The sequence below is a fragment of the Falco cherrug genome, chromosome 10 (assembly GCF_023634085.1).
Source record: "Falco cherrug isolate bFalChe1 chromosome 10, bFalChe1.pri, whole genome shotgun sequence".
NCBI lineage: Eukaryota > Metazoa > Chordata > Aves > Falconiformes > Falconidae > Falco > Falco cherrug.
Window position 1 is genome coordinate 21,057,581 of NC_073706.1, and position 25,304 is coordinate 21,082,884.

The window sequence follows — 25,304 nt, forward strand, 5'->3', positions numbered from 1 at the left end:
AAAGAAGAGTTAATAGAGCTTTGCACTTACTCGGTATCTCAAGATTAGAAAATTGCAATGTTGGATACAACATCAACAGTTGGCTACTAACCACAACTAATTACTCAGGATACACAGTAATTTTACCCACCTGTATGTACTGCATTTTGCTATGGAAGCTGTTGGCATGAACCAGTAGTTGCAGAAAAGATTTAACAAAACACAGATAACGTACATGCTTACAAGAAAGAATAGTTAATAATTTATGTTCCACCAGGTACTTAAAGCTCTACAAACAGTATTACTGGGGGAAAAATAGATTTTCAAATATTACATGCCTTTTTATAGCTTCTTTCTGTTTCTTTCTCTCTGGAAGCAATTAGCTCAATCATATTATAATTCTTACATTTTCAGCTATGCAACTGACCATATTACCATTCCAGTTAAATATGCAGCAGAGCCACTAGTCCTTTGTGAGGAACGGGATTGTTCATTTCAATAGGAGTTTGGGGTGGGCATAGTAAATCATCCTCTTCCTGATCCAGATGTGTTAATGGAAGAGGTGACCCCTCTCCTTTTACCATTACTTGGTTGGAGGTCCTGCCTCCACCAGTTTACTGACAGAGAAGGCAGCATGAGAACTTCCAAATTAAGTGGAACAAATTAGCTGTGCTAAGTTGAATTCTCAGTCTAATTCTCTATCAGGGGAATTAATTTCTCCTGAGGCCCATAATAAATTTTACCAAAGTTAGCTCCTCAAGAAGGACTGAACTGTGAAGATACCTAGGACAACTTGCCGCTTTCACAGGTAGAGTAGCATGGCAGCTCACCCGAGCTATGCTCTGAAACTCCTAGAATAGTAAGCAGTATGGGATCTCTCAAAAAATGCAGGAAATGTGACACACGTGGGACCATTAGAAGATGTAGACATAATTTACCTGGGGGCTGCCATTTAATGCAGGCTAGGATTGAAATAGTCTGTCTGGTTCTGCCCAAAGCACATTAGGAAGCTGTCACATATAGTGCTCTATCAACAGACCAGTTGAAGGAGTAACATTAGAGATGGGTGGCAAACAACCTGGAGGGATCCAGAAGGAAACCTTTATCAAAAGCCTTAATGTTACTGACCAGAGAAAGGGAAAACAATTCCTCGTTCTCTCTTAAAGGTATTTCCTCTGGGATGTTTTTTGACCAAACCTTTTTAACCATGCAAGACACACCACAGTTACAAGCACAGGATCAGATTTCTGCCCATCAGAAAGGGGTAGAGAGAAAGTAACTTCAGTAGTACAATACCAGGTAAAAGCTGCTGGCATTTCTGTGTGCTCAGAATCTGGTGTGGTTAGATCCTTACACCTAGTCAGCAAAGCTGCCTTTATCGAGCTTAAAGGGTACATAAACCTCTACAGTTTTCCAAATAAGTTCATCCAACTAGACTGCACTTCCGTTACACAAAGAGCTTCCCCAATATAACTGAAATATATCCCACAGTACTTGCTGTCTGCCTTTGGGAAGTGAAACTGCAGCTATACTGGTTCCACTAGGATATACTTGGGTTTTCATTCACTGATCACTTTTTCCCCCTCCTATGTTTGGGACTCATTACTAGAAAAATCAATATTTAGCATCACTAAGAATCAGAACTAGAGATTCTTCTGGAACAGAACTTTCTTGATGGGTCAATCACAATTCAACCAAAACAATATTCAGGTGTTTCTACAGTACAGGAAGTGCATGGATCACTTTTTCCCTTCCCTTTATATGTAAATGCAAGCATATTTAATATCCTGCACACTTGTACTTTGTGATGTTAGCAGAAACAGACACTGCTGACATTAAGTGATCAGTTGGCACTGGGAAATCAAATGGCAGGAGCAAATGAAGGTGGCACAAATGTTACTGTAGATATTTTCATTCCTTCAGGGACAATATATGTTGGTAAAGAAAAAAAATTATCATCATCATACTTAATGCATATATCACAAGAATTATGTCTGTTTTCTATCCAAAAAATATCAGGTTCAGCAATTTCACTCTAGAAAACAGGAATAGTTCACATCTCATTCAATTTTACACTTACCTTTACCTGAAACATCAGAGATGTGGATGGTGTCCCTTTTCGAGGCTGGAAAGATGACTTCTTTTAATCTGAGTTTTCCAGTTTTTTTAAAAAGCTTTTTTTTCTCACTTTCTTATTGGAGAAGAAACTTAATCTGAACACTTGACCTTGACTGAAGCCAGCTGTAGCTTCTCATCCAAAAACCAGTGCACAGGTGCTCACAATATCCAGTTGACTCTTTTTCTTTGACTCAAGTGAGTCAAGTTCTCAGCATGTACTGAAGTTTAAATACAACTTTTGCCTAAATTGGGGTACTTTCCAAAACAGAATCCTTAGTTATTCATGTTGAAAGTATTAAAAAAAAGGAAGGAAAGGCACAGATAATACCTAGGAAAAGTAGATTGCCGGAGCAAGGCAAAACAGCCTGGCTCCCTGTTTACTTTGCCTAGGTCAATGGTAAAAGTTGAGGCACTGGCTTCTGCTTATGTTTTTTTCTTTCATTTTACTGATAGCAGGTATACGTGTCCAGCTCTCCAAGACTTTCTGTCCAAGTTCCTCCCTTTGCTTGCCTCCTATCCCAAGACCAGTCCCTTTCCTCTCTTTTATCCTTACACAGCAATATCCAGCTTTGCATTTGGGAAAGGCTTGAGCTGACTGTGTGCAGAGGTAATGGCTAGTTGAAGGAGGAGTGAAATGTTCATTTTAAAAAGCATTTTAGCATAGCAGTAGGTAAAAGGGTTCTAACTAGACTGCAGGAAAAAAGGCGTTTTCATGCTTCCTGTTTTTTGTTAAGTCACTGAATCAAATGCTTTGAAATTTGTGCACCTAAAGAGACACCAACATCTCTATTTCAAGAAATTTCCTGAATCGGAATGGTTGCTGCGGGTTAACTTCCTTGGAAATATAGCCAACTGAAGTGTCGTGATAGTCTTTTTATATAAGGCCTTATAATTGTAAATAATGGTCAGGGTTTCCATGCAGGAAAAAATCTTCAAGGCATTAGCAAGAATGTGGCTGAATACCTAGTGACAGCCTGGGCCTTCAAAACCAGCCCGGTTCCAGTGTGGTGCTCCAGCAAGATCTCTGTAACGCTTCATGGTCCTGGGAAATACATGGGGCCGCTGAATGCATAATCACTTGTAAAGGTGAGGCAGGCTACTCATTCTGAGCAGCCACACACATGTCCATTGCCTGTCGGCCAAACTGAACGTCCAGGTTTCAGCTTTCTGCATCTGCTCCATCAATTTCTTTTGACTTACTTTTTTTTAAAGGCACCGATTATGCGCAAATCAAATGAGTCTGTTTCTTTAGGTCCATTAATTATTACATTCCATTTACATTTTCTGTTTACTTTTTCCCTTCTCTATGGAAGCTATTGAAGGTCTGATGATTCAGAATGCTCTGGGAACACTATGTGGCTTTCCTTCTTGTTTGCCTATTGTAATGGAGCTCATTTTTCAGTGGAGGTTTCCCATTATTTCCAGGAAAAATGTGGTCAAACCCATGTACTCCCAAACCTTTTGATCTCCTGAATCCTCTTCATATCCCAGATAAAAAAGTCAGTGATTAAGACAGAGTTCCTAAAAGGACACATAGTCAGGTTTCCCTTTGACCAAAATGGTTTCCCAGTGAATCAAACCTTTCTCAGCTCAGGGGGGGCTCGACAATAGACCCTGAAAAGATGGATAGAGCAATTGTCTTGCTTAGTGATCCACGAAAGGAAAGGGGTCCTTAGTGAAGGGAGACCTACACTAAGTCTGACCTGACACTGCAGGAGTAAGACAATAAAAGGTCAAGGAGACTAACGAGAGGAAAAATGCAGACAATAGGTGCCACAGCTAGCACACAGCTCCTGCCACGCAGACTATGGGGCAGCAACGTTAACTGCCTCAGACATGTGAAGGGGAAGTGAAGCAGAAAGAACTTGAAGTTTCCTTCTTAAGAATTGTGGCCCAGCATCTTCAGGATTTACCCAGGCCTCACAGAGAGGTCAAAGTGATGCAGCTAGACCTGAGGTGAATGAAAAATAAAGATTATCTAATTGGGGAGGAGAAAAATATAGATGTATTTTAGACCGAACAAAAAAGGCAACAACTTGACGGTTGGGATCTGCAGTAAGTTCCCAAGGCATTTTGTGAGAGGAAGCTTTTGCCTAATTCTGTTTAAAAACACCCAACAACGTGATACTGCTGTACGTGAAGACTTGCAACCAGCCTATTTTTCTTCTGTGTGAACAGAAAGATGCTTAGTTTGCACTGTATGGGACTCAACTGAATTTCCTTCAAGCGCTCAACAATTGTTTCTTGCTGTGTGTGAAAGAATCCTGGTCCTTGCGATGGTCTGAAGACAAAAGAAGGAATCTCTGTGGCTTCTGCATGCATCCCTGTTGTCAATGGCATCTCCATTATCAGTTCTTTGTAGCTGGGCCTTGCCCCTTCCTACTTAGGTCAGACAAGTACCCTCAATACTACTTTTGCATGTATATGCCAACAGGCCACTCTTCAGTTAACAACTAACATTTTAAAAGTCTCATCTCATCAGAGGACCTGGAAAGATAATCTCCCTGGGTTGTATTTGTCATATAAATAGCTGATGTTTTTTTCCATTTTAAACCACATTTTTCATCTTCTCAATGACCTGATCTTTTGACAGCAGGCATCATGGGCACTGGGATTTATCAGAGTATCATTTCTGTGATAGGAACTGACAGGTGGAATAAACATTTCCTCATCTGTAAAAACAAAATAATACAGCATTTTAAAATTCAAGAGGTTCAGGTAAGGCAACTTGCTTTACTTTGGAACACTGCACAAAACCAACACTTTCCCAACACTGCTGGAAATCAGGTATAGCTGTAGGGAGGAGGAATCGGGATGGTAGTATTGGTCAGAGGATGGCATGTGGAAATTAAACGGCACACCTGGATTTTATTCTCAGGTCAATTGCTGGCTTGCTGTGTGATCCCAGGCAAAGCCCTAGAGCTCCCTCTGCCTCAGCTTCCCTGTCTGGAAATTAAATCCAGTTTCTTAAGGAAATTTTTGGATCTTGGGTTAGAAGTACAGCAGATTATTATTTTCACCTATTTATTTTCTTAGATGTACGTCAAACTGAGAGACAGTTTAAGAAGCATATGTTAGTTGAGGAACAGTGTGAATTTCAGCTGGCATTAGACAACTAATGAAAATTACAATGTAAGAGTAAAATACTTTCCCTTATTCTGAGATGATGACTGAATCAAAAACAAGTCCTTTTAAAAGCCATCTCAACTGGAAACTATTAGGTAATTTCTTTAGAGAGTGGAGAAGGGGGTAGACAATATTCCTTCTACAATTACTGAGACTTCTACAAATGAAATGATCTCTTTGCATTCCAGTGACGATCCCAGACATTGATGAAAGCTGTGTTTCTCATCTGACCTCTTGTTTTAAGTTTCCACCTGTGTAACTCTGTATTATTATTATTAACTCTAAAGAGCCTGTAGGTGAGCACAACACTTACAGAAAAAAAAATATCAAAGATGGACCTCTCCTTTAAGAGACTTGCAGTTTAAGGAACTTTATTCCCAGAGTTGTCTCCAACTGGAAGACACTTATCAAGATCAAACTGTAAAGTGACAAATGCTTTTAAAGCCTGTAGTTACAAAAGCCCAAACAGAGAGGGAAGTAGGTGTTTATGTTGTGCTGAAGCAGAGAATTTCTGTGAAGAAAGAGAAAGGACTGCAGGACAGATTTGCTGAACATACAGTTTTGACCAAGCCAATGTGATCTGTAAACTTCGTCAGGGGTTCAGGTTAGAGTTAAACATGGACAAAATTAAATGCTTGCTCAGAATGCAGTATCTAAACCGTAGTTTGAAAACCAGGCAGATACCTCAGCAGCAGGCGCCAGGCCAGGCGTTAGACTAGCTCCCTAGGCACATTTGCCCAGAGCCAGTGAGTGTTGTAGTTCTGAACTTACCAGCTATGTTTGACAGGAGTCAGCAACCACACATTCCAAGAGAGGAAAGAGCAGTGGACTACTTGTCTTGGCTCTGGGAATGTATAACTGAATGTGTCTAGAAGCTTGTTGACTAGGATGGAGAAGGTAACAACCACTAATCAAGATCTAGGCTCAAGTGTTGAGCACGGAGCCACATACCTTATTGTCACAGAGAAGAAACACATGGGGATGTCTACACTAACACCGCAGCACAGACCTGGAGCATGCTTCCGAAGCGAATCTCCTTGTTCCCCTTGCTGTGCTTGGGTCACATAGCAGAGCACATGGACTTGATTCCTTTTAGGTTCATCAAAAGTATGAGATCCATTCCAGCTTCAGCAGTGAAGCTAACTTAAATGCAGCCAGCGAGGCTAGACTACAGCTGATCCAGAGTAAAATCCCTAAAGCGCTGGAAGCGTGGACACTGGGACCTTGGCTCCAACAGTTTTGCTGGACAAATCTCCTTTGAGGAGCCAGCGCTTTGTAGTGGTGACACGGCATTAGGGCCTTTCTCCGCAGCACTGCAGTGACCAGACAGTGACTGCAGGGGAACGCCATGGATCTGAGCTGAAGATTGACTCCCTCCACCCTGTTGTCTGGCGTATCGTTTTCCATCAGGTAGAACTGTTTCAGCTGGCCTTTTCTTGGTTGCTTAGAGTGGGGCCACAGCCCAAATTTTCTTAACTGCCACACATACTACAAATGTGATTCATCCATCAAATGCAAGGCAGGTGTGTGTCTAAGATCAAATGAATCATGTTGTAGAAGTGCCTGTTTTCTTCCATTGACTGCAGCTCAGAGTAATAAGGATCAGCTAAAGTGTGGTGAAACTACTCCCAATGCACAGGCCTATTATCTCCATTTTCCAGGTTACGTTTAATAGGTTTAATAAACACTTCACAAAATCTGGAAGAGAATAGTAACTCTGCTAAGCTTTCTGGTGGCCAGATTTTTACAGTCAGTGTGTTTTTGTATTGCAGTCGCTGATTAAAAAAAAAAAAAAAAGACGTCACACAAGTGCAATTCACGTATAAAAATAGTAAATCTGGGCTCCTTCTCTCTAGCTAATAAGGACCCCTGTAAAGCTCCCTTATGATCACTGTAGATTTTAATTGAATTTAATTAGCCATTGAAATAATTTCCCAAAGTTTATAATGTATTTTCCCTTACTGGAACATTTAAAATCAAGATGATACGTTTTGCCAAAAGATAGGCTCCAATTCAAACAGGGAGGCATTCCAGGGGACTCAGGAGGCCAGCATGCTGCAGCAGCTCACAGTGGCTCATCACACCCGTCCCTCACAGCCTCCTCATTTAACAGCAGTGAGTGTGGTGGCTTTTCTGTGGAGGATGCTGGCTTGAAGGAGCACAGCAGTACTGAAGGTGGGTGCGGTGAAGCAGGAGGCTCCACTGCCCCGAGACTCACAGTATGACAATTGCTTTTAGAGTTATGTATTGAGGCATATTTTCAAACACTTGCCTGAAGCTTAGAAAACCTTCATGTATTAGGATTTTCTTTGTTTGTTCTATGTTAATTTTTAATTCTGATTTCTAAATCCTCCCAAGGAGCACCATGCGTGAAATAAAGACTCATCAAAATGTTTTGCAGAGGTAAAGATACAATCTTTAATATATTTTCAAAAGCTTTGCTTCATTTCTCACAAAGAAAGATTTTGTTAATCAAAGTGGAGATTTGCTACATGGGGCCCAAGATGTAACATTTTATCCCAGTTGGATCTGAGGATACTGAACATCTTGCTGTATTAAGTCATAAATTTGGGCCAGAAACTGTAATCGGTCTACTCTAGACTCATGATGATGTCAGTGTGAGTGCCATGTATAGGTCAGCTACAAAATTAGGTAATTTTTAAAAGAAGATGTATTCTTGCAGAATATGTCATGATTTATAGGGCTCCCACAAGGCCATATCCCAAACATTTAGTGAAGCAATGTGCAAATCCAATGCAATCCAATGTGCAAATGCAAATGCATTTAATCCAGAAAGAGGAAAGCAATCACAGCAACAGAATTGACTTTATAGTTCTGTTCTGATGTATAAGGAAACGAAGGGCAGGTTTTCCTGTAACTGAACACAGCTAGATTAATTGCTTCAATAAGCAATCTTGTCCACTGGTTTTTGGCCAATACCTGGCATGAATATCACTGTCAGGATTATCCTGATTAGCGAAGAATAATGCAACCAGACAGACTGTGAGGTGGTCAGTGCCATGTTAACCAGCTCAGTTCTGCTCAGATGTCTTCTGACACTGTGACCCTTTGTAAAAGGACAAGACAAAGCAGGACAGTAAAAGTTGCAGTATAAAGGTTAATTACTCACATGTCTGCTCATGCTCACTGTTACTGTTTGGTTCTCATTCATGTCCCTGCTTGCATTTGTTTGCCATTTTCTTTGCTCAGTTCTCAATGGCTATGTTTGCCCCTTTACCTTACTGTTTCACAATTTGAGTACAGATCATCTATCATGTTTCTTACTGCGACTATATAATACCATTACTGAAAACTTGTACTTCTCTAGCATCTTCTATTTACTTGTTTCAATGTTTTTCATGTGCACTAACAAACAAAACATCTCCATAACCTCACGATGTAAGGATGGCTCTGTCTGCTTTACATGTAGGTCAGCTGCACTGAGATAGGTTACAGTTCATGACTTGCCCAAGGTTACACAGGAAATGTGTGGCAGAACTCAGAATGGAAACCAGATTTCGCGCTCTCCTGCCTTAACAACAAGGTTATCCTTTCTCTTTGTGATGCTTTTGGGCGGTTCATATGGTTCTACACATATGTTTCAAATGAGTTAAATTTCCATGAACTTAGTGTTTCAAACAAAAGTGGATGTATAAATGACAAAGGGCTAAATTATTGAAAAATGGCAAAAGCTGCTTGGAGATCTGCATACCTGGTCACAGTAGTTGTATACATAAATAACTAATTGATTACATGCATAATCATAGGAACTGTGCATGCAATTTTCTGAAAATTTAGACCAAAATCCACAGAAGGGTAACTAGAGAAAAGGAGAAGGAAAAAGGTTTAATGTAATACACATGCACAGTGAGCATGGGCTGAAGCCATAAAGGGTGCTGTAACTGGGCCTAGCTCTGGTGCGTGCAGTTCACAGGTCGCTGTGCACACAGTCACCTGACAAACTACCTTAAAATGTCTTACAGCTTGCATTTTCCTTCATTAACATTAATAAACCGGTGGTTTTCCTCTTGCCACTTAAGAGAACAAGTAGATATGTTCATCACTCTCTTTTGGGTAATTTGTTCATCTTCTCTTTTTAAGCAAACATGATTAGGAAGTCTTGGGATTCTTTAAGACTGTTTTTCCATTTGCCAGTGGCTTGTAAATGGAACCCTGTGACGATTAGAACTTTATTAAATAACGGTGCTAAGAGACACTGAGGATGGTGGCACACATAGGCACGAAGAGGCATCCTCAATGCCAGCATCCCCTGAAGAACTCAGTACAGACCTCAATATACTGCTTGCTAAAATAAAATGCACGGAGAACATGCATTTAGAAATACATAGGCACAGGAAACTCCAGCAATTCTCTTTGAGGGGCAGTTTCACAGACAGCTGTTCCCTCAGCGCGTACAGTGCTAAATGTTTAACTGATGTAAATCAGGACATCTTGTTTGTGCCCCAAAATAGAGCTATGGTGCTTTACACCAAGAGAGGATCTGGCCTGTAGCTTTCAAGGTGGCCAAAGACCATGCTTTCTTTGCAGCGTGTCTGGAACAGATAGAAAGGTCTTTAAGCCTGGAGGTCCTCGGTGCTGGGTTTATGTTTTTTGCTTCACTGAGTCCATTACTTGCTGATTTGATAATGAGAGAAAAGTGTGCTGTTAGCAGCTTCTGAGCAACACGCTGCAAATTTAGGAAAATGAAAAATCTTTAACAAGAATTGAAAGGAAATCATTGATTTATGGCGGGAGCTTCAGCTAACCGTAGATTAATTAAAAAACAATACAAAGATGAACATGGGTTGAGAGATGAGAAAAGATTGAATTTTGCCAGGAGCAGGACTGTTGCTGGACTCAGGCATGTGGCTGGAGCGATAATAACACCTGGCTGTCTGCATACAGTGCAAAAATCTTGTTGGCAAATGCTGAAATGTTGCAAGTGAAATGCAACTAGCCAAGTCTGAGCAGCTGTTCTGGAGATGCTGTTCAGGATAAAACATACAGGCGTCATTCTCTTCCATCATCTATATAGGTGTATTTTTGTCCTATTTATAGACCCGATGCAATGTGAAGGTAATCGGGCAACGCTGTACAGCCAACTTATTTTAGGAGTTGTATCAGACATCTCTTGGCACTGTGGTAAGAAAACACAGAGGCAAGGAACTATCTTCAGCTACAGCGGTGGGAGCGATGATGTTGCTCAGAGGAAAGGGCAGCTAATGGCAATCCTCAGACACCCAGACCACTGCTGACTGTCAGGGCATGTGCATGAACTAAAACGTGGGACAGTCTGGGCAGAAAAGAAGGGAGGCTGAAAACAGAAAGGTGATGGAAGACTTGGGAGAGTGGAAGGGAAAAGGAATGTCCTCTCTCCCCGTCCCTGGACCCTGTTTTCTACTAGGAGAGTATTTCATGCCCAGCCTGCCCACTCACAGGGATGCGTGAGCGCTGCTCAGACCTCCCGGAGGTAGGAACACACACATGCAGCCCCCTGCAGAAATGCAGAGCAGGAGTGGCATGCACTATGAACTATATCACACACCCTGTATTTTAATTGTGTTCCTGCTCTTTGCCTCCTTTCTCTAGGCTAGCAGAGAGGGCTGTGGGGTATAGGTGACCTCTGTGGGGTCAGGCCTGTAATTCTGGTTATCTCCCCCTCTGCCAGACCTGCAGGGACAGGCATAGCTGCCGCTCCATCGAGGCCCACTCCTCTCCCTGGGGCGCAGGAGATGTCATAGTAAAGAACTGTTGTGAACAGCCATCTTAGCCCCGCCTCTGTAACAAGCCCTGCCAGACAGGTCCTAGTGCAAGACCTGCACACCTATGTGCCATGGTGTTTGTTTTGTTTGGGTTTTTTTGTTTTTTTTTTTCACGAAGATTTCTACTGTTAATCTGTAATTTTCTCTTTCTTTGTTGTTAGCAATGGAGTGTCTTGCAGATAGGTAGGAAGCCAAAGTCAGCCCTGAAGATTTTCTAATTGAGACCTGAAGTTGTTGGCAGAGCATCTGAGGCTGTTGCAGAGAGCAACTCAGCTGCCCAGCTTTGACATTCTCAAACGCATACAGCTTCAAATGGAGAGAGAAGGAGGTATGGATCATGCACGCCAGGGAACAGAAATCTTACCATTTTTTAGAAGTGGGTTCATTCTCATGCTGTAGTGATGGTGGTTTCACTTTGTGGACTAAACATAGGCTTTCTTAATTATCCAATTCATTTAATTTGTAGAGTGGAGGATTTTATGAAGTCGGATATTGTGGCTCTGTTGGTGAGGCAGTAATAATTCAGAGGCACAGTTATGAAGTGCTATTTAGTAGCGGTGGGTTTATAATTTTGGTTATTGTGTGCATTTATTTTTTTATGGTTTTGTAATTATTTATATTGGTAACAGTAAGTTTATGATCACAACTTCATTGTTGTGTTCATATTAAAGAACAATATAGTTTGCATAACAATTGTAGAAGATATTTTTCTCTATAAGCTACCTTATCATTCAAACATAAACATGTAGGCTGGCTGCAGTAGGAAAGCAGTGACATACACTTACTAAGGTCAAAAGATTGTGTTTTACAGAGGGGGAATAGAGATAGTGTGTTACAACTGTTCACCCACCCTTTCATGCACTTTAATAGCGAGGCTACCAGGTAGCTTATATTAGGGGAGAGATGAATTAGCATGGGAGCCCAGAGGAACAATTTTGTATTGGACAGCTAGTGACAGAGCTGCCAGAACCCCTCCTTTTGGCTGCAATTCAATTTCAGTCCTGTCACGCTCATCACTCTGGTACCTGAGTACCTTGTCTACCTCTACTTGACCATATAGGGACTTGATTTTTAGATCTGGAACTATCAGCGGCACATCCTCTCAAACCCAGTCGATGTCTTTTATCCCATCCCATTAATCTATTTGGCTTTTTATAATAAATAGTTCAACTTTAGTATTTCTCACAGATTCACAGAAGGGATGAGGCTGGGAGGGACCTCTGGAGGTCATTTTGTCCAGCCTCCTTGCTCAGGCAGGGTCACCTAGAGCAGGTTGCCCAGGTTATGTCCAGACAGTTGTATCTCCAAGGATGGAGATTCCACGACCTCTCTGGGAAACCTGTGCCAGTGCTCTGTCATCCTCATGTCTCAAGTAGAAACATGTAATCCTAAATCCCTCTGCAAGTCGAGCAAAAAAATAATTTTTGGTTTTTCAAATCTTTGTGTCTTATTAATTTATCCCCATGCCAGTTCCAAGGAGTTCCCGGTAACTATTGGAGTGATACAAACTCTACAGAGAAATGGCAGGATAAACAACTAGAGACAAGAGATTAAAACCTCCTAAAAGGTGTAGAAGCACAAGTCCTGCTGTAGAATACTGTGATTCAAACCCCCATTTATTAACTACCATGGAGAGATACTACATTGTATCCCAAAACCAGAGCATCTTTATCCAGACAGCACACCCCTGGACCTGAACAGTCCTGCTGCGATGAGAGTGAAGTCATTTCCAGATAGCTCAGGTTTCCCTGTGCCATGTCCTGCTGCAGGCTTCTCTTTGGTGTCCTTAAAAGTATTTTCCTTTAGTCATTAGTAATGAGTCTTTTGGAATGCTAAGGAATTGCAGTAACATTTAAATCAGCATCAAATTACTGTGCTCTTTCTCCTCCCCACATTGTATTGTAAAGAGCTTGAATTAGGGTTCTCAGGGAACAGTTTGGAGAGTAAGTAATGGTGGGGAAACAAGAAAAAAAGAAAGGGGAACTTTGTGTGATCAGTTTAATCTGGCTAGCAAAACAAATTACTCACTGAACAAATCTTGAAAATTTTGTCCTTGACTGGAGCATCCCAGTATTGGGAAAAAAGGCACTTTTGGGAACAGCGGAAGGGAGTTTACACAGATAGTGTGAGAGAACTGGCATTGTGCTTGGAGATGTGGTGGGGCAGAGAAAAAGGTGCCCTAAATAGAAAGGACAAGATGCTGGGTTTAATTTAGAAATGCTGTTGGCATTTTTGTTACTGGCATGAAGGGAGCCACAAGTCTGCAAATGAAACAACCCAAACCCTTCACCACAGTCATGGAGTGCAGCAGAAGTGCAATGGGTTGGCATGTCCAGGCTTTGATTTTTTTTTTCTTCTTTGCCTTGCCAGATTGTGGAGTGCTTTGTCACCTGTTTAGCTGCTTAAAGATAGCTTTTAAAGTACAAAATGTCAGCCTGAGCTGAATATTGAAGCTGTAAAGATTTTCAAGAAATTCCAGCCATTCCTTTGGTTTAGCAACCATAAGCTCTTGCAACTGTTATCATTTGTAGTGGTCACAAGGAAGTGACATTGTCCTATAAAAAAAGCCTACCACGGGTCAAGCCACTTAGTAAGGACATAACTTAGACACCGGTTTGACAGCTTTTTTCCTACTCTATATGACTTGACCAAGTTCAGTTGTTTGTTAGATGCATTTGGAGGTGTTTAGGGTTCTTTACAGTACAAAAGAAAATGGTTGCTAATAGACCGTCCTTCTCCTTGCTTATGAAAATGCGCTTACTCATAAAACTACTGGGAGAACAGAGAAATAAGGTTAGTAACTCCTTGATAAAGCTGGATTAAGATTTTGCTTTATTTATGTTAGCAATAATCATTGTGGTTTAGTGGCATTTCCAGCTGATGTTTTGATATGTCATTTTTTCTTGGACTTTGGTCCTGATTTTCTGGTCTATGTGAAACAGGCAAACCATTTACGTATCTCAGAGGAGTGCTTTTAATTTAGGAATTTAGAGAATTATCAAAGGTGGTTATTTTAATCTCTGCCACTCATTCAGATGCCTTAGTCACTAAGTGCTAGTTTAGAAAATAGATTTAGGAATATAAATTGGTACAGAAGTCAAATTCAAGTACTGTTTCTTTAAACTCAGTCTAAATCCTGAAAACCCTTACTCACCTAATGCCTCGCTCCAAAGGTATTTAAACAGCATGCCACCTTTTTTTCCCCAGCTTTAAAATGTCCAAGTTTTGAAGTTCTGCACTTGCTTGAAGGCACCTGAGGCTTGATAAAGCTCAGTGGCGAGATACCACGTGTATGCCCAGATCTGTGCAAGAGCTGTGCACCAGGGGTTCCTTTGCTGGAGGAATCCAGCTGGGAAAGAAATCCTCCATGTCACTGTCATCTGAGTTTATTGTCCAGGGCTGAGTGAATGTCTGCAAGTGCAAAACTGAAAAATGTTTTGATGGAGCATCTTTAGTTACAGTAAATTGGGGCTGTCTAGAATACCACTGAAAAGTGTTGGGCAGGATGCACGGACCAGTCATTGATTAGTTTAACTCTACTGGGTGCATTACAAAGATAAGTAGTAGACTAGATGTCAAGTTCGTTGTACAGTGGCATAGGTTCCCAGACTTTTCACGTCGCTGCTTATCTTCTGAGAGCTCGTGCCCCACTAGGCAGGGCTTCCAGGGTAGTTTGGGTCTGAAAGAAAAACATCATAATCTGTGGCAGTGCAAGGACTAGCAACGGTTTGTGAGCCAGTCACAGTATTTAACTAATCCTCAGTGTCTGCTTCCAGGTTGCAGAGCCTGGACAACTCCAGATTTTATAACCGAAGGTCAACTTGTTGAGGTTAAAACCTGTGGAGATTGCAGAGCAAAAGTTTTTTTATAGGGACAATCTGAATATCCAGGGGACCTGAGAAACTCTGGAAAGGGAATTAAGAGAAGGTTTATGACCTTATCTGGTGCTGCGTAACAAAATATTGGTCATAGTCTGTAATTTGGAAGTTAATCTATTTGGGAAAATGGGCCTGAGACATGCAAGTAGGAGATGCTGTGCATGTTACATCATCGTAAACTTGGAGTCAGGAACACCTGTTCGCACTCCTTGTGGGTGTCTACATGTAGCTATTCACCAGCATTATTCTGGGGATGGATGAATTGCTCAGCAGCTGTCTCTGGAAACTATCAGTTCATTCCTTATATGACCTAATTCCAGCCTGGTAGAACTTTGCTTTTGTTCAAATTAGGCAAAAAAATACTGGAACATGAATACAATTCGGTCTTTTCACAACAGCTCTCTGTGTTGCTATCGCAGTCGGTAAGCAGTGTGCTGAATGGCATGCAGTTTTCTGACCTCAGGACCTTCCATAAAGAAGTGGATCTTATGAGATGTGCTTTCATGCCGTGTCAGAGCATGGGATGAGTTTCACCCACTGGGGTAAGTGGTAACTATAACATCAAGCTGAGTTTCCTTTAATATCTGTCATATTTTGCTTTCGTTTTATTCTGCTGCTCTGTAATAGGCTCTTCGCCATGCTTTTGTGTTTAAGGTCGGATTCAGCTGTACTGTCAGGGAAAAAAAAAAAAAAAGAGACTGAAATCTCATCTCTGTTGCATTTGAAGGATGTAGGACTCTGTGACTCTTAGTCACATATGAAGAGAGGTTTCCATTGAGGAACCTGGGCTGAAACACGGCTATGAGGTGAGACTACCTCTGTTCCACAAAAAAAAAAAAAAAAAAAAAAAAAAAAAAAAAAGCTCTAGAAAAAATAAATTAAGCTTTACTTGCTTAATGTATTCTCTGATAATTGCATAGGATTTACATGAAATATTGATGGCACACTTTCAGCCTGTACTGGGGATAAATGGCACTGCTATGTGTCTCTGCGCCTGCCTTTCTGAGAGACCCTAGGGTGAAATGGTAAAGATCTTCTCTAAGGACTGAGTCCTTTATGGTCCTCTGTCAGACCTCCTGCGGGATGTGCTCAGGGATACCTGGGAGACTAGTGTAGGCTAAACGCTGATGTCCCAGGAACCACCCTGCCCCTGTCTTCCCTGCTAAATTGCTGTAGGGCGCTTCACAGGAGCCTTGCTGAGACTGGATCTTGAGTGAGGGCTAGCTGGAGAGGCTCAGGCCTGACCAGGCAGAGGTAATGTCGGCATGAAAGGGAAGCAAGCAAAAGGAAGTGCAGATAGGATCTATCTCCGCTGATGGCTGTGTCTGTGTAAATAGTTAATAGATAAGGTTTCAGGAGATAAGTTCTCTAAGACCAATAAAATTCCTTCTTTTTGTGCACTGCAAATGGTTTCCTTTGTTCGCTTCTTTACATCAACTCTTAACAGCATCAGTCCTCTACAGGGTGTTGCACCAGCTCCTTGTCATGCAGGTTTGCATGGCAGGGTTGCCTGAGAGGCTTAGCTCTGGCTCTTAACCTGTAGCCCATAACCCTCCCCATCTGGGTTTGGTTCTTAGGGGTGTCACTTTTCTTTCAGATGCAAAGTTTGTGACTATTTCCCAAGACTTTGTCACCTTGAGATTTGGCTGCAGTGATGCCTCTTAAGCCAGGGCAGAGCCAAACCTTCTGTAGAAGGCATTGGCGAGTGCAGGTGGAGTAATAGCTGTCTGACTGTCTTCTAATTTTGGGAGTCTCAGGTCCAGTGATAATGTAATTTATTCCTCTTTAGTCCCAAATGTGGATAATCAACGTGTGATGTATTTGCTGTGTGAATTTTAACAGAACTGGTAAAGAACAGCAGGCTGTAATAAAACCCTAGGAAAAGCCATATCCCACTGTCATTTCATAATGGACATGAGGTTTGACCATACGGTAGTGTGGGATGTTGGGCAAGTTTTGTACAGGACTGGCTTGGAGGGCCTTTTTGAATAAGACATTGAACATACTCAGAAAGTGAAGCTAATGAAAAAATGCTCTAACCAAAACCCAGTGAGATCCAGATTTTTCCTTCTCAGGGAATGTCTTATGGTTGAGTTTTATTTCCACTCCTAATGAAAGCAATAAAACAATCCAGAAAGCTGTTACAAAACATGATTATGAATAATTGTTGGTTAGTCAAGTGATCTGAGTAAAAGCAAAACATTTCATTTAGATCTCAACTTAGTATGGAAAATAGGAAAGGAATTTTGCAATGCAAAAAATGCCGTTCTGGAAATGTAGAAACATTTAATTTTCGGCAAGCTGATTCTTTTGCTTTTCTCTTCAAAAGGAATATTAGTCAAGATCATCAGTTATGCAGATTTTTTTTTTCATGAATTGACAGTTTCTTAGAGTCTAAATGTAACCAACTTGTATGTAAACCACCTAAGGGTAAGTCAAAATGGTGCTCTAATCTCAGTGAGTTTAAGTGTTGCTAAGAACTGAGAGTATCCGAAAATATCTGAAACAGTCCTATAGATAAGGGTGTGGGGTTTTTTTCTTGGCCAGCCAGAGTATTTGTGTGGACGAAATTATAATAAGGAAAAGAAAAGGCTTAAACAAGTTGCACTGATTTTTCTCTTGGTCTAGAACTTCTTTTTATCAGATGACATTTTTTAACTCAAGTGGAACAAGCCAGAATACTGTGTTACTTTCAACAGTCTGTTGTAGCTCGCTTTTATTTTCGCCAGCTAAGTCTACAGAAACCTCTGAAATGTTTTCAGGCCAACAGAAATGGTATCCTGGAAGAGCACGCGTTTCTTGATGAGGTAAATAGAGTTTTCTGGTCAAGCCCAGCTGCAGCTGTTTGCATTCGTAGCCATTGATCTGCCTCGCAGTCTGGTGTAGCGCTGCTCCCTACTGCCTGCCAGTACGAGAGAAATCGCTCCCTGTAGCTGTCCAGTGGTATTAATGGGGGCCCAATGACACCTATGGGAGACTGGTTTTCTTACAGTGGCAATTAAGCTCAAAAGTGGCTTTTTTGAATCAATGGAAATTAAATGCAGATAACAGGCATTAATTGAACAGTTATTGGAAATAATTTAAATTATGTGTAGTCGTGACTTAATGGAAATTAATGACTACCATTTGGGTATAAGCAGAACTGCTGGAATGTAACGGAAGTCAATACAAGCAGTTACAAATGGCTGAGATAAAGAAGTACTTATTGATATTAGTGATCTTCAATATTTTGCATTGAAACTATAATACAGACTGTATTGCTGTGGACTTCATCTAGAGTACAGGGATAAGAAATTGTTCATATTATAGATGTAAAGTGTCACTAATCTGGTAATTTGCTACACTGAGTATTGAAATAATTAATGCGTAGATCATTCTTAATTATAGTCTCGTATTTACAGACAAACTGAAACCGAGGCTGTTATTGATTAAAAGAGGTGCCGTATTGCAGACTTTTCTAACCCTGTAACTGTATTGTTCTTGAATTTCATATAGTGTAGCTTAGATTTTTACATCTGATTTGAATTACTTGAATGTCTTAAAGATCTGTGTTCCAACCAGATGTGAGAAATGGCTTTGGTTTGGAAAGTTTCAAGGAGGACCACCAAATAATGAGGAAAAAACCAACTCTCTATTATTTTTTCCCCTACACCTTCAGTGGAAAATAGAAAAAAGCCCAAGTATCCCAATTTATTAATACGACTTGGGATCCTGTCAGGAAAATGTTCTCTACCTGCAAAGTTTCTTTATCATTTTCCCAGCCCAAGGTTATATAGTAGTCTTGATAAACCACTGTAATTGAAAGAAGTAAACATTTCTGTACATACTATTACTATTTACTGTGATTTACGCATGTTCTGTCACAAAGCCAGTGCTTTAACTATGCAAAATTTCTGCTAGTTAAGCACTGCTGGCTGTACTCCCTACAATTATTGGCTGTACTGATAGAATATATATATACTAGTTAACCATAATAAAACCACAACTTTTTTTCTCTTTTTCGTCATTAAATTTTTGGATTTTTAATTTAACTTAGTTACTTTACAAAAATTTATAAATTAAATGGACATATTCAATTTAATCTGAAGGTGTTACATTTTAAAGAGGAAGATTAGGTCATGCGCTACTTTTCTACCACATTTTGTTTTGTTGTCTTTACTTGGTGGAAGTACTTTTATCTCTCAGAATCGGTTTTGTGTTGCAAAATTATGTGATAAAGATTAAAGACATTCTGGTTTTTTAAATATTCTGAGAGATGTAGAGAAACCACTCTATTCCTGTGAAATTCTCATTGGTGAACTGGGGGTGACTGGTAGAAATAGACCACAAGAAGAGTATGAAAAAAAGCAAAGAGAATTTATCTACAAAGGGTAAATAAAGGTTGGAAGTTTCTTTGGAAATACTTCTAAAGCTCTGTTGAACATACCATTGAAAACTGAAAGAATTAACTAGTTTGTTATGCCATATACAATGTTTAATACTGGTATGTATTGCAAGCTAGTGGTAAAAACAAAGGAACTCGAACAGGTTACTATTAGCTCACAAAGATACAATCTGTACTTATCTTTGAGAAGTCCAAGAAGTACAGAGACCACGTTTCAAGTACCGAAAATGACTGGAAAATATAATTGGCATTATTCCTTTTAATTATACCTGGTGATTTGTTCCAGGATTTACAATCATGACCTTGATATGCTATAAACAGAACCTTCATTTAAAAGGGATTAAGGTTGGTTATGTGTGATAACCCACCTTAACGTAAACTCTGTGAGAAGATGCCAAGTCATGAATGCCTCCTGCCCATTGCCTTTCATTGCCAATGGCCACTACGCTGCTTCGGAGAACCCCTCTGCCGCCAAGTGACAACTGAACATCCTACAGACGAGCCTTCTCAGGGTATAAACACAGCTTTGGTAAGACCGTTGGCGTCAGCATCACTTGGGGTTGTCAGGTGTGACATGCACACTTCAGTAAGCAGTGCTTTGTGCATTTTTGTGGCAAAGCACCCGCAGAGAGACCCCCCAGGTGATTCAGCCGTTCTGAATCCCATGTTCTCAGGGAGGCGGAGGCTTGCTAACACAGGTTGGCTTGTGAGCTTGGACAGGGGCAGACTGTGCGAGGCTCTTCTGCACCCTCTGAGCTGAGCTGGTGGAGGCTGCTTCCAGCCCAGGGGACCTGTTGAGTGCCCAGACTTCACACTGAGTGTGGCCTCCCTGGCTCCCAAACTGGTGCTCAGGTCAGGTCAGCTCAGAATTAAAAAGCTGGGGCTGCCTGTACGTCTGTCTAGTCCTCTGATGTCTGAAGTAGAAACCGTAAGGGCACCAGCATCTCTACTCCCAACAGAAAAAAAAAATGCAAAGAAATAAGCATTTTTCCTGTGTGCAGCTCTCAAAAGAACTGGCCTGAGCCCTGGTCCTGATTGTGGCTCCTGTCCAGCTGGAAATTTGGGGAAAGATGGCTGTTTCTTCTGCAAATTCCTTTCCACATACTGCACACACGCATGCACACACATGGGGTTGTGAAGTGGTTACATCTTTACTGAGGGTTTTGCTATAGGCTGGGTGAAGCCTTGTTGAAAATGGTAGGTCTAACCACCGCCCTGTCTTCTGAGCTACAGGAGACAGTTCAGCACATGTTTCTGCCCAAAACAAAGGCAAATGTAAGGTTGCCCAGGAATTTAAAAGATCTGGGTGGGGAGCCTTGTTGAGTTTGTTTTGGGCAGGGATGCATGTGGAAAAGAGAGGGAGCAGATTGAGCAGCAGACTGGGAGGAGAGGTGGGCAGTCTGCAGGAGCCTGGTGCACAGCTTTGGGAGCAGCCAGGAGGGGGATTTCAGTCCTGAGGTTTGCTGGAGGGACCTTGGGAACTCGAAGAAGGAATCCTTCTCCCATTATGTGAGTCAGGATGTGTGATTTAGTAGTGGTTCAAAAGTGGGCAACCGTATATTCCATCCCATTCAAAGCCATACACAACTGTAATCATCCCAAGTAACAAAAAATTGTGAATAAAACAAGAGAGGAAGGAGAAAGTCTGCTTACCTATATTTTTGAAATGCATGACCAAAATACCTTGCCTCTACCTTTAACCATTAGAGAATTTTGAAAGACTGGTTATTTATCAGGCCAAAACAGAGTCAACGTAAGGAAGTCCTTACAGATCTATTTTTATATTCATTGAAAGTCACAGTCTGAACAAAATTATTTTAAAATTCCCAGATAATTCAGTCTCTGTAGATTATGAACTACAGGTTTGGTAAATTCTGTATACAGCCAAAGCAAAGAGTCCAAGACCTTTAATTAATAAACTTAAGTGAAATATTTGAACAATCTGATAATAAACACTGAAACAGGCCCTGGACTGTTTATTTAAGTCACAGTTGTAACAACAGCCTTGGAAGATTTACCTGTGGTAGGACTGCAGATGCGGTTACTCAGAGATTTTGGTAGGATTTTTAAACTCGTATAACTGTACTTTTATTTCTATATATTCCAGCTAGGGCTAGAGTCCTTATCATTGCAGAAACAGGGATTTATAGCACTTTATTCCCTTTAGTGTTCATGTGGAAGGCCATGGAGCCCTCACTCCGAGGCTTGCTGATATAAAGATAATCATCTTTGAAGTGAACTTCCTAGGAACCAAGTCCTCCTCCAGCTGGAGGCAATGGAAATGCTATTGCTGACATCAGTGGTAATAAATTTCAGTTCTAACATTCTTTATGACACCTCTTTTTGGAACAGATACATTTACTGGAGCAGTCATTACTAATTGCCTGCATTTTTTTGTTCGTTTTGTTAAATAAGACTTGTATTTCTTTTTTTTTTTTTTTTTTAAACCCAATGCTCATGGAAAGGAAGGACGGTCTATGTTGGCTAAATCTTTTAAATATTGAACTTATCTCCTTTGCCTTCCTTTTTATTATCCATCCATTTGAAAGGAAGGTGTTTATGATGTGAGGTTTGGCAAATAGATCATGAAATGTAAATTCTATTTTATTTTTTGTGATGCAGACAGAGAGGGAGAAATACTATTGTTTGACCAATTTATTTCTTTTTTTTAATTCACACTGAGTTGCAGCTCAGCATGACTTGAAATGACAGTGATACCAAGCCCAAGAGTCAAGATGATACAGTGGAAATGCCAACTGACTCCTCAGAACAGCACTGCCAGTGACACCACTCTTTACTGTTATTCACTGAATTCAAAGGGGCCTGGGTTTTGCTCTCAAATCATGCATTATGTTATCATTTTTCTAGTCTCACATAATTTATTTAAAAGCAATTGTTTCTCTGATTCACAGCCATCTACACATATGCAATTCGAAACGTTATGTGCCATATTTTATCTCTCCCTGGGTACAAGTCTACAATGTGTTGAAGTTTACGTGAGATGAGGATGCTCAGCACTTCACCAAGGCAGGCCCCAAGCGAGAGGTGGATGTCATGTTTCAGCAAGTGTGAGTAACAAACGGGCACGGTGAGGGTGGTGGTTAAAGGCTGTTGGAAATACACTTTGGGATTCTGATGTTGCAACCCTCAGCTGCTGCTATGTTATTTTTGTGACCCATTTCTTCACAGAGTACCTCTGATAGCCTTGTCATTTATTGTTAATGCTTCCATGCTGATCATTTACATACTATTTTTATTTAATGATTCTTCACCAAGGGAAGGATTCTGCTGAGGATAAAGCACTGACCTCTGCAGCGCTGTGTGTTTGTCCTGACTCCCTCCTCCACCAAATTTCACATTGCAGAGGGTGCTCAGCAGACACCCTCTGAGCAATGGATCTCGCCTCACCTAACATGGAGGTAGACAGACATTTAGCTACACATCAGCTTGGTGCCTCACGTTCCCCTCATAGCTGATGGGAAGAAACAGACACCTGTACGCTGTGATTCATCTCTCCTGACTCAGGTGTTTAGGAGAACATGAACAGAGACCCAGCAGTGCCTCACACCATGGCGGCTCGTTCAGATACCGTTGCTGACACTGTGCGTATCTACCTTTGCTCAGCTGAATCTGGTACTTTTCTTAATATGACCTTAAGTCCAAGACAACTCCACCTCAAACCATTTTCAAGATTTATACAAACTTTTCCAGTCTTTTCCCCACTTGGAGGCATTTCGATAAACAGGCACATTTCTAGATTTCAAGGACAAACTGGTCACCTGATGGCAAAACAACATTCACCGCACACTGAAACCTGTACTTCTGGCTTTTGGTCCTATTAATATTTTGGTATCAGCTTAAGATGTTAAGTGATATGTTCAGGGCTTCTGCCTGAAATAGTCTGGGATTTCTTTAAAAACACAAAATTAGTGTCTTTGATGCTATCTGACTACAAAGCCACAGAGTCTCCGATATTGAATTCCATCCTTTGAATCGGTCTTTTAAAAAAACTTGTTTATCTATAATTTTGGTCTGTGTTTTTAGAGCAAATTGCCTCCCAGTTCTGAAAACTGACTGAGCAAGATGTCACTTGGGAGGACTGGTGTAATCTAGTCTCCATCTAGCAATAAGCTGCTTAATTTTGCTGACTGGGCTGGCCAAAATCTCGGTGGGGATCCAAATCCAAACTTTGCAAATTCAAACTTTTATCACCAACCAAATAAATAGTCTCATTTTGACCACAGAAAATCTGTCTTTGAATCTGAATTTTGTAGTCTGGGTTTCCCTTTACTTCCTGTCTGAGAGCATCGTTACGGCAACTCCTTGTACAAGTTCCTATCTAATTGAAATGCTAGTGGCATGCATGTGTGCTAAACAAAGGAATGTAGTAAAAAATTTATGAGTTAGTTACACTTTGAAGCAATAAAGTGTTAAAGAGTTAAAAAGAGGTCTTTTTTTTTTCCCCCAGGTCCTTCAGGCCAGGAACTGTTTGCAACGCACGGAGCACATTTGGGATCTGACTGCTGTTATTATTCCCTTTCGCAGTGTGCTACATACATATCTTTTTTGATTTCCACGAATATGACAGGGATCTATGCAGTGAAGCATGCTGCAGTGATATGAAACTCTCTCAGCGATTTTCAAAATATGCAACCCATAAATCATTCACCTTAACCTGGGCCCAAATTTGCATGAAACTGGGGGTCGATTGTCTCCAAAGCTAATTTACCAAAAGTCCAACCAATCCCAGCTGTGTGTGAAGCACATAACGAAGTTATAAAGGTAGGTTTCAGATGGCTTCAGGGTCTGTAATGGATGCTTTGCACAGCTGTAATGATGAGTGGGTGAGGAGAGTGAAGAATGAATCGAGTGTGGGTGGTGGAAATATTCACTGGGCATGTCATGGCCAGGGGAGGAAGCACAGAGGCCTCCCAGCCTCCGTGATGGGAAAGACGTCAAGGCTCCCTGGACATGGGTCCTAGTTATTTATTTATTTCAGCCCTGACATGTTCCCATTAGGAAAGCAAAAAATGTGAAATGGATACCGTTTCTTTTGAAAGCAGGGAGCTGATTGTGGCTAAGCAGCAGAGCTGTCTTATAATCTGCTTCCAAACGTGTGGGTGCCTCTTGGGTTTCCTCAGCTATTTTATGGCCCATTTTCAAAGATTTCTGTAAAATCAGGCCAACAACGTCTGCATCCCCTACCACATCAGTGAAAAATTGGACCGTGTTTCAGAGCCATGTAAATTCCTTCTATAAGGAACACTTACGTTTTACAAAGTGTAAATTTAGCAGACCGGTTCACGGGATGAATTCGTCCCTGGTTTGTCCCCCTTGTTACATCACAGTTACCACGGGGACGGGGTGACTAATAGTTTACCATTAGTGAGCAGCCAGAGGAGCACCACGTACAACTGCACATTACAAAGGTTTCTTCCAGGATTGCCATGACGTGCTCAGATAGTTGATAAGATAATTCAGTCTTACTGTTCCCACATTTTCATGAGAACTTACCTATAAGTAAACAAACCCCGAAGCCTAGTTTATGTTTCTTAATTGTATTATTATAGGGTGCAGTAAATGTAATAAAGCAATCTTCTAACTTGGCTTTTCATATGCGTTGTTCCTAGACCAGTTTTCTTGTACATGTCAAATATATACATCAGCTTTCATGCCCAAGCTCCTAGCAGTTCAAATACTGTCCATTTCTTTATCGGCACCATATTTTTAGTGTTAGGACTTGATTGGGCTGGCAAATACTAGAAATGTGTTGACTGGCACTTGGTTAAAAATCTAAGATGTGTAATGCTTAAGTAACGCTAGATATTCGTGGCCCACATTGAACGGTTGTTCACGGTCCGCAGTTGCAACCACAGCAGATACAGCGGTTAGAAAGATGCTGTTCTCCACAGCTCTGGGGCTGCCTGACAGCTGAGTTGCTCAGAGTGGTGGGGCAAGGTGGTGAATGGGGTAAGATGGTGGCTGCACTGAAGTCTTTGGCAAACTTCACCGATTTTGTAGGAGTAGAATGTTTCTTTTCGTACAGAACAATGTGCT

The 25,304-nt window shown here is 41.0% G+C and overlaps 1 long non-coding RNA gene across 3 annotated transcripts; it reads left to right on the plus strand.

Annotated features, from left to right (window-relative positions):
• Positions 1-14,917: 14,917 nt before the first annotated feature.
• LOC114017776 (uncharacterized) lies at positions 14,918-24,861 on the plus strand. 3 transcript variants are annotated; one of them, XR_008734293.1, is made up of 4 exons: positions 14,918-17,670; positions 19,534-19,776; positions 22,160-22,315; positions 23,716-24,861. It is a non-coding gene; the product is annotated as an uncharacterized LOC114017776 (long non-coding RNA). The 3 variants fall into 3 exon arrangements; XR_008734294.1 differs by having other exon boundaries at positions 14,918-15,405; positions 17,508-17,670; positions 19,534-22,315; XR_008734292.1 differs by having other exon boundaries at positions 19,534-22,315.
• Positions 24,862-25,304: the final 443 nt, after the last annotated feature.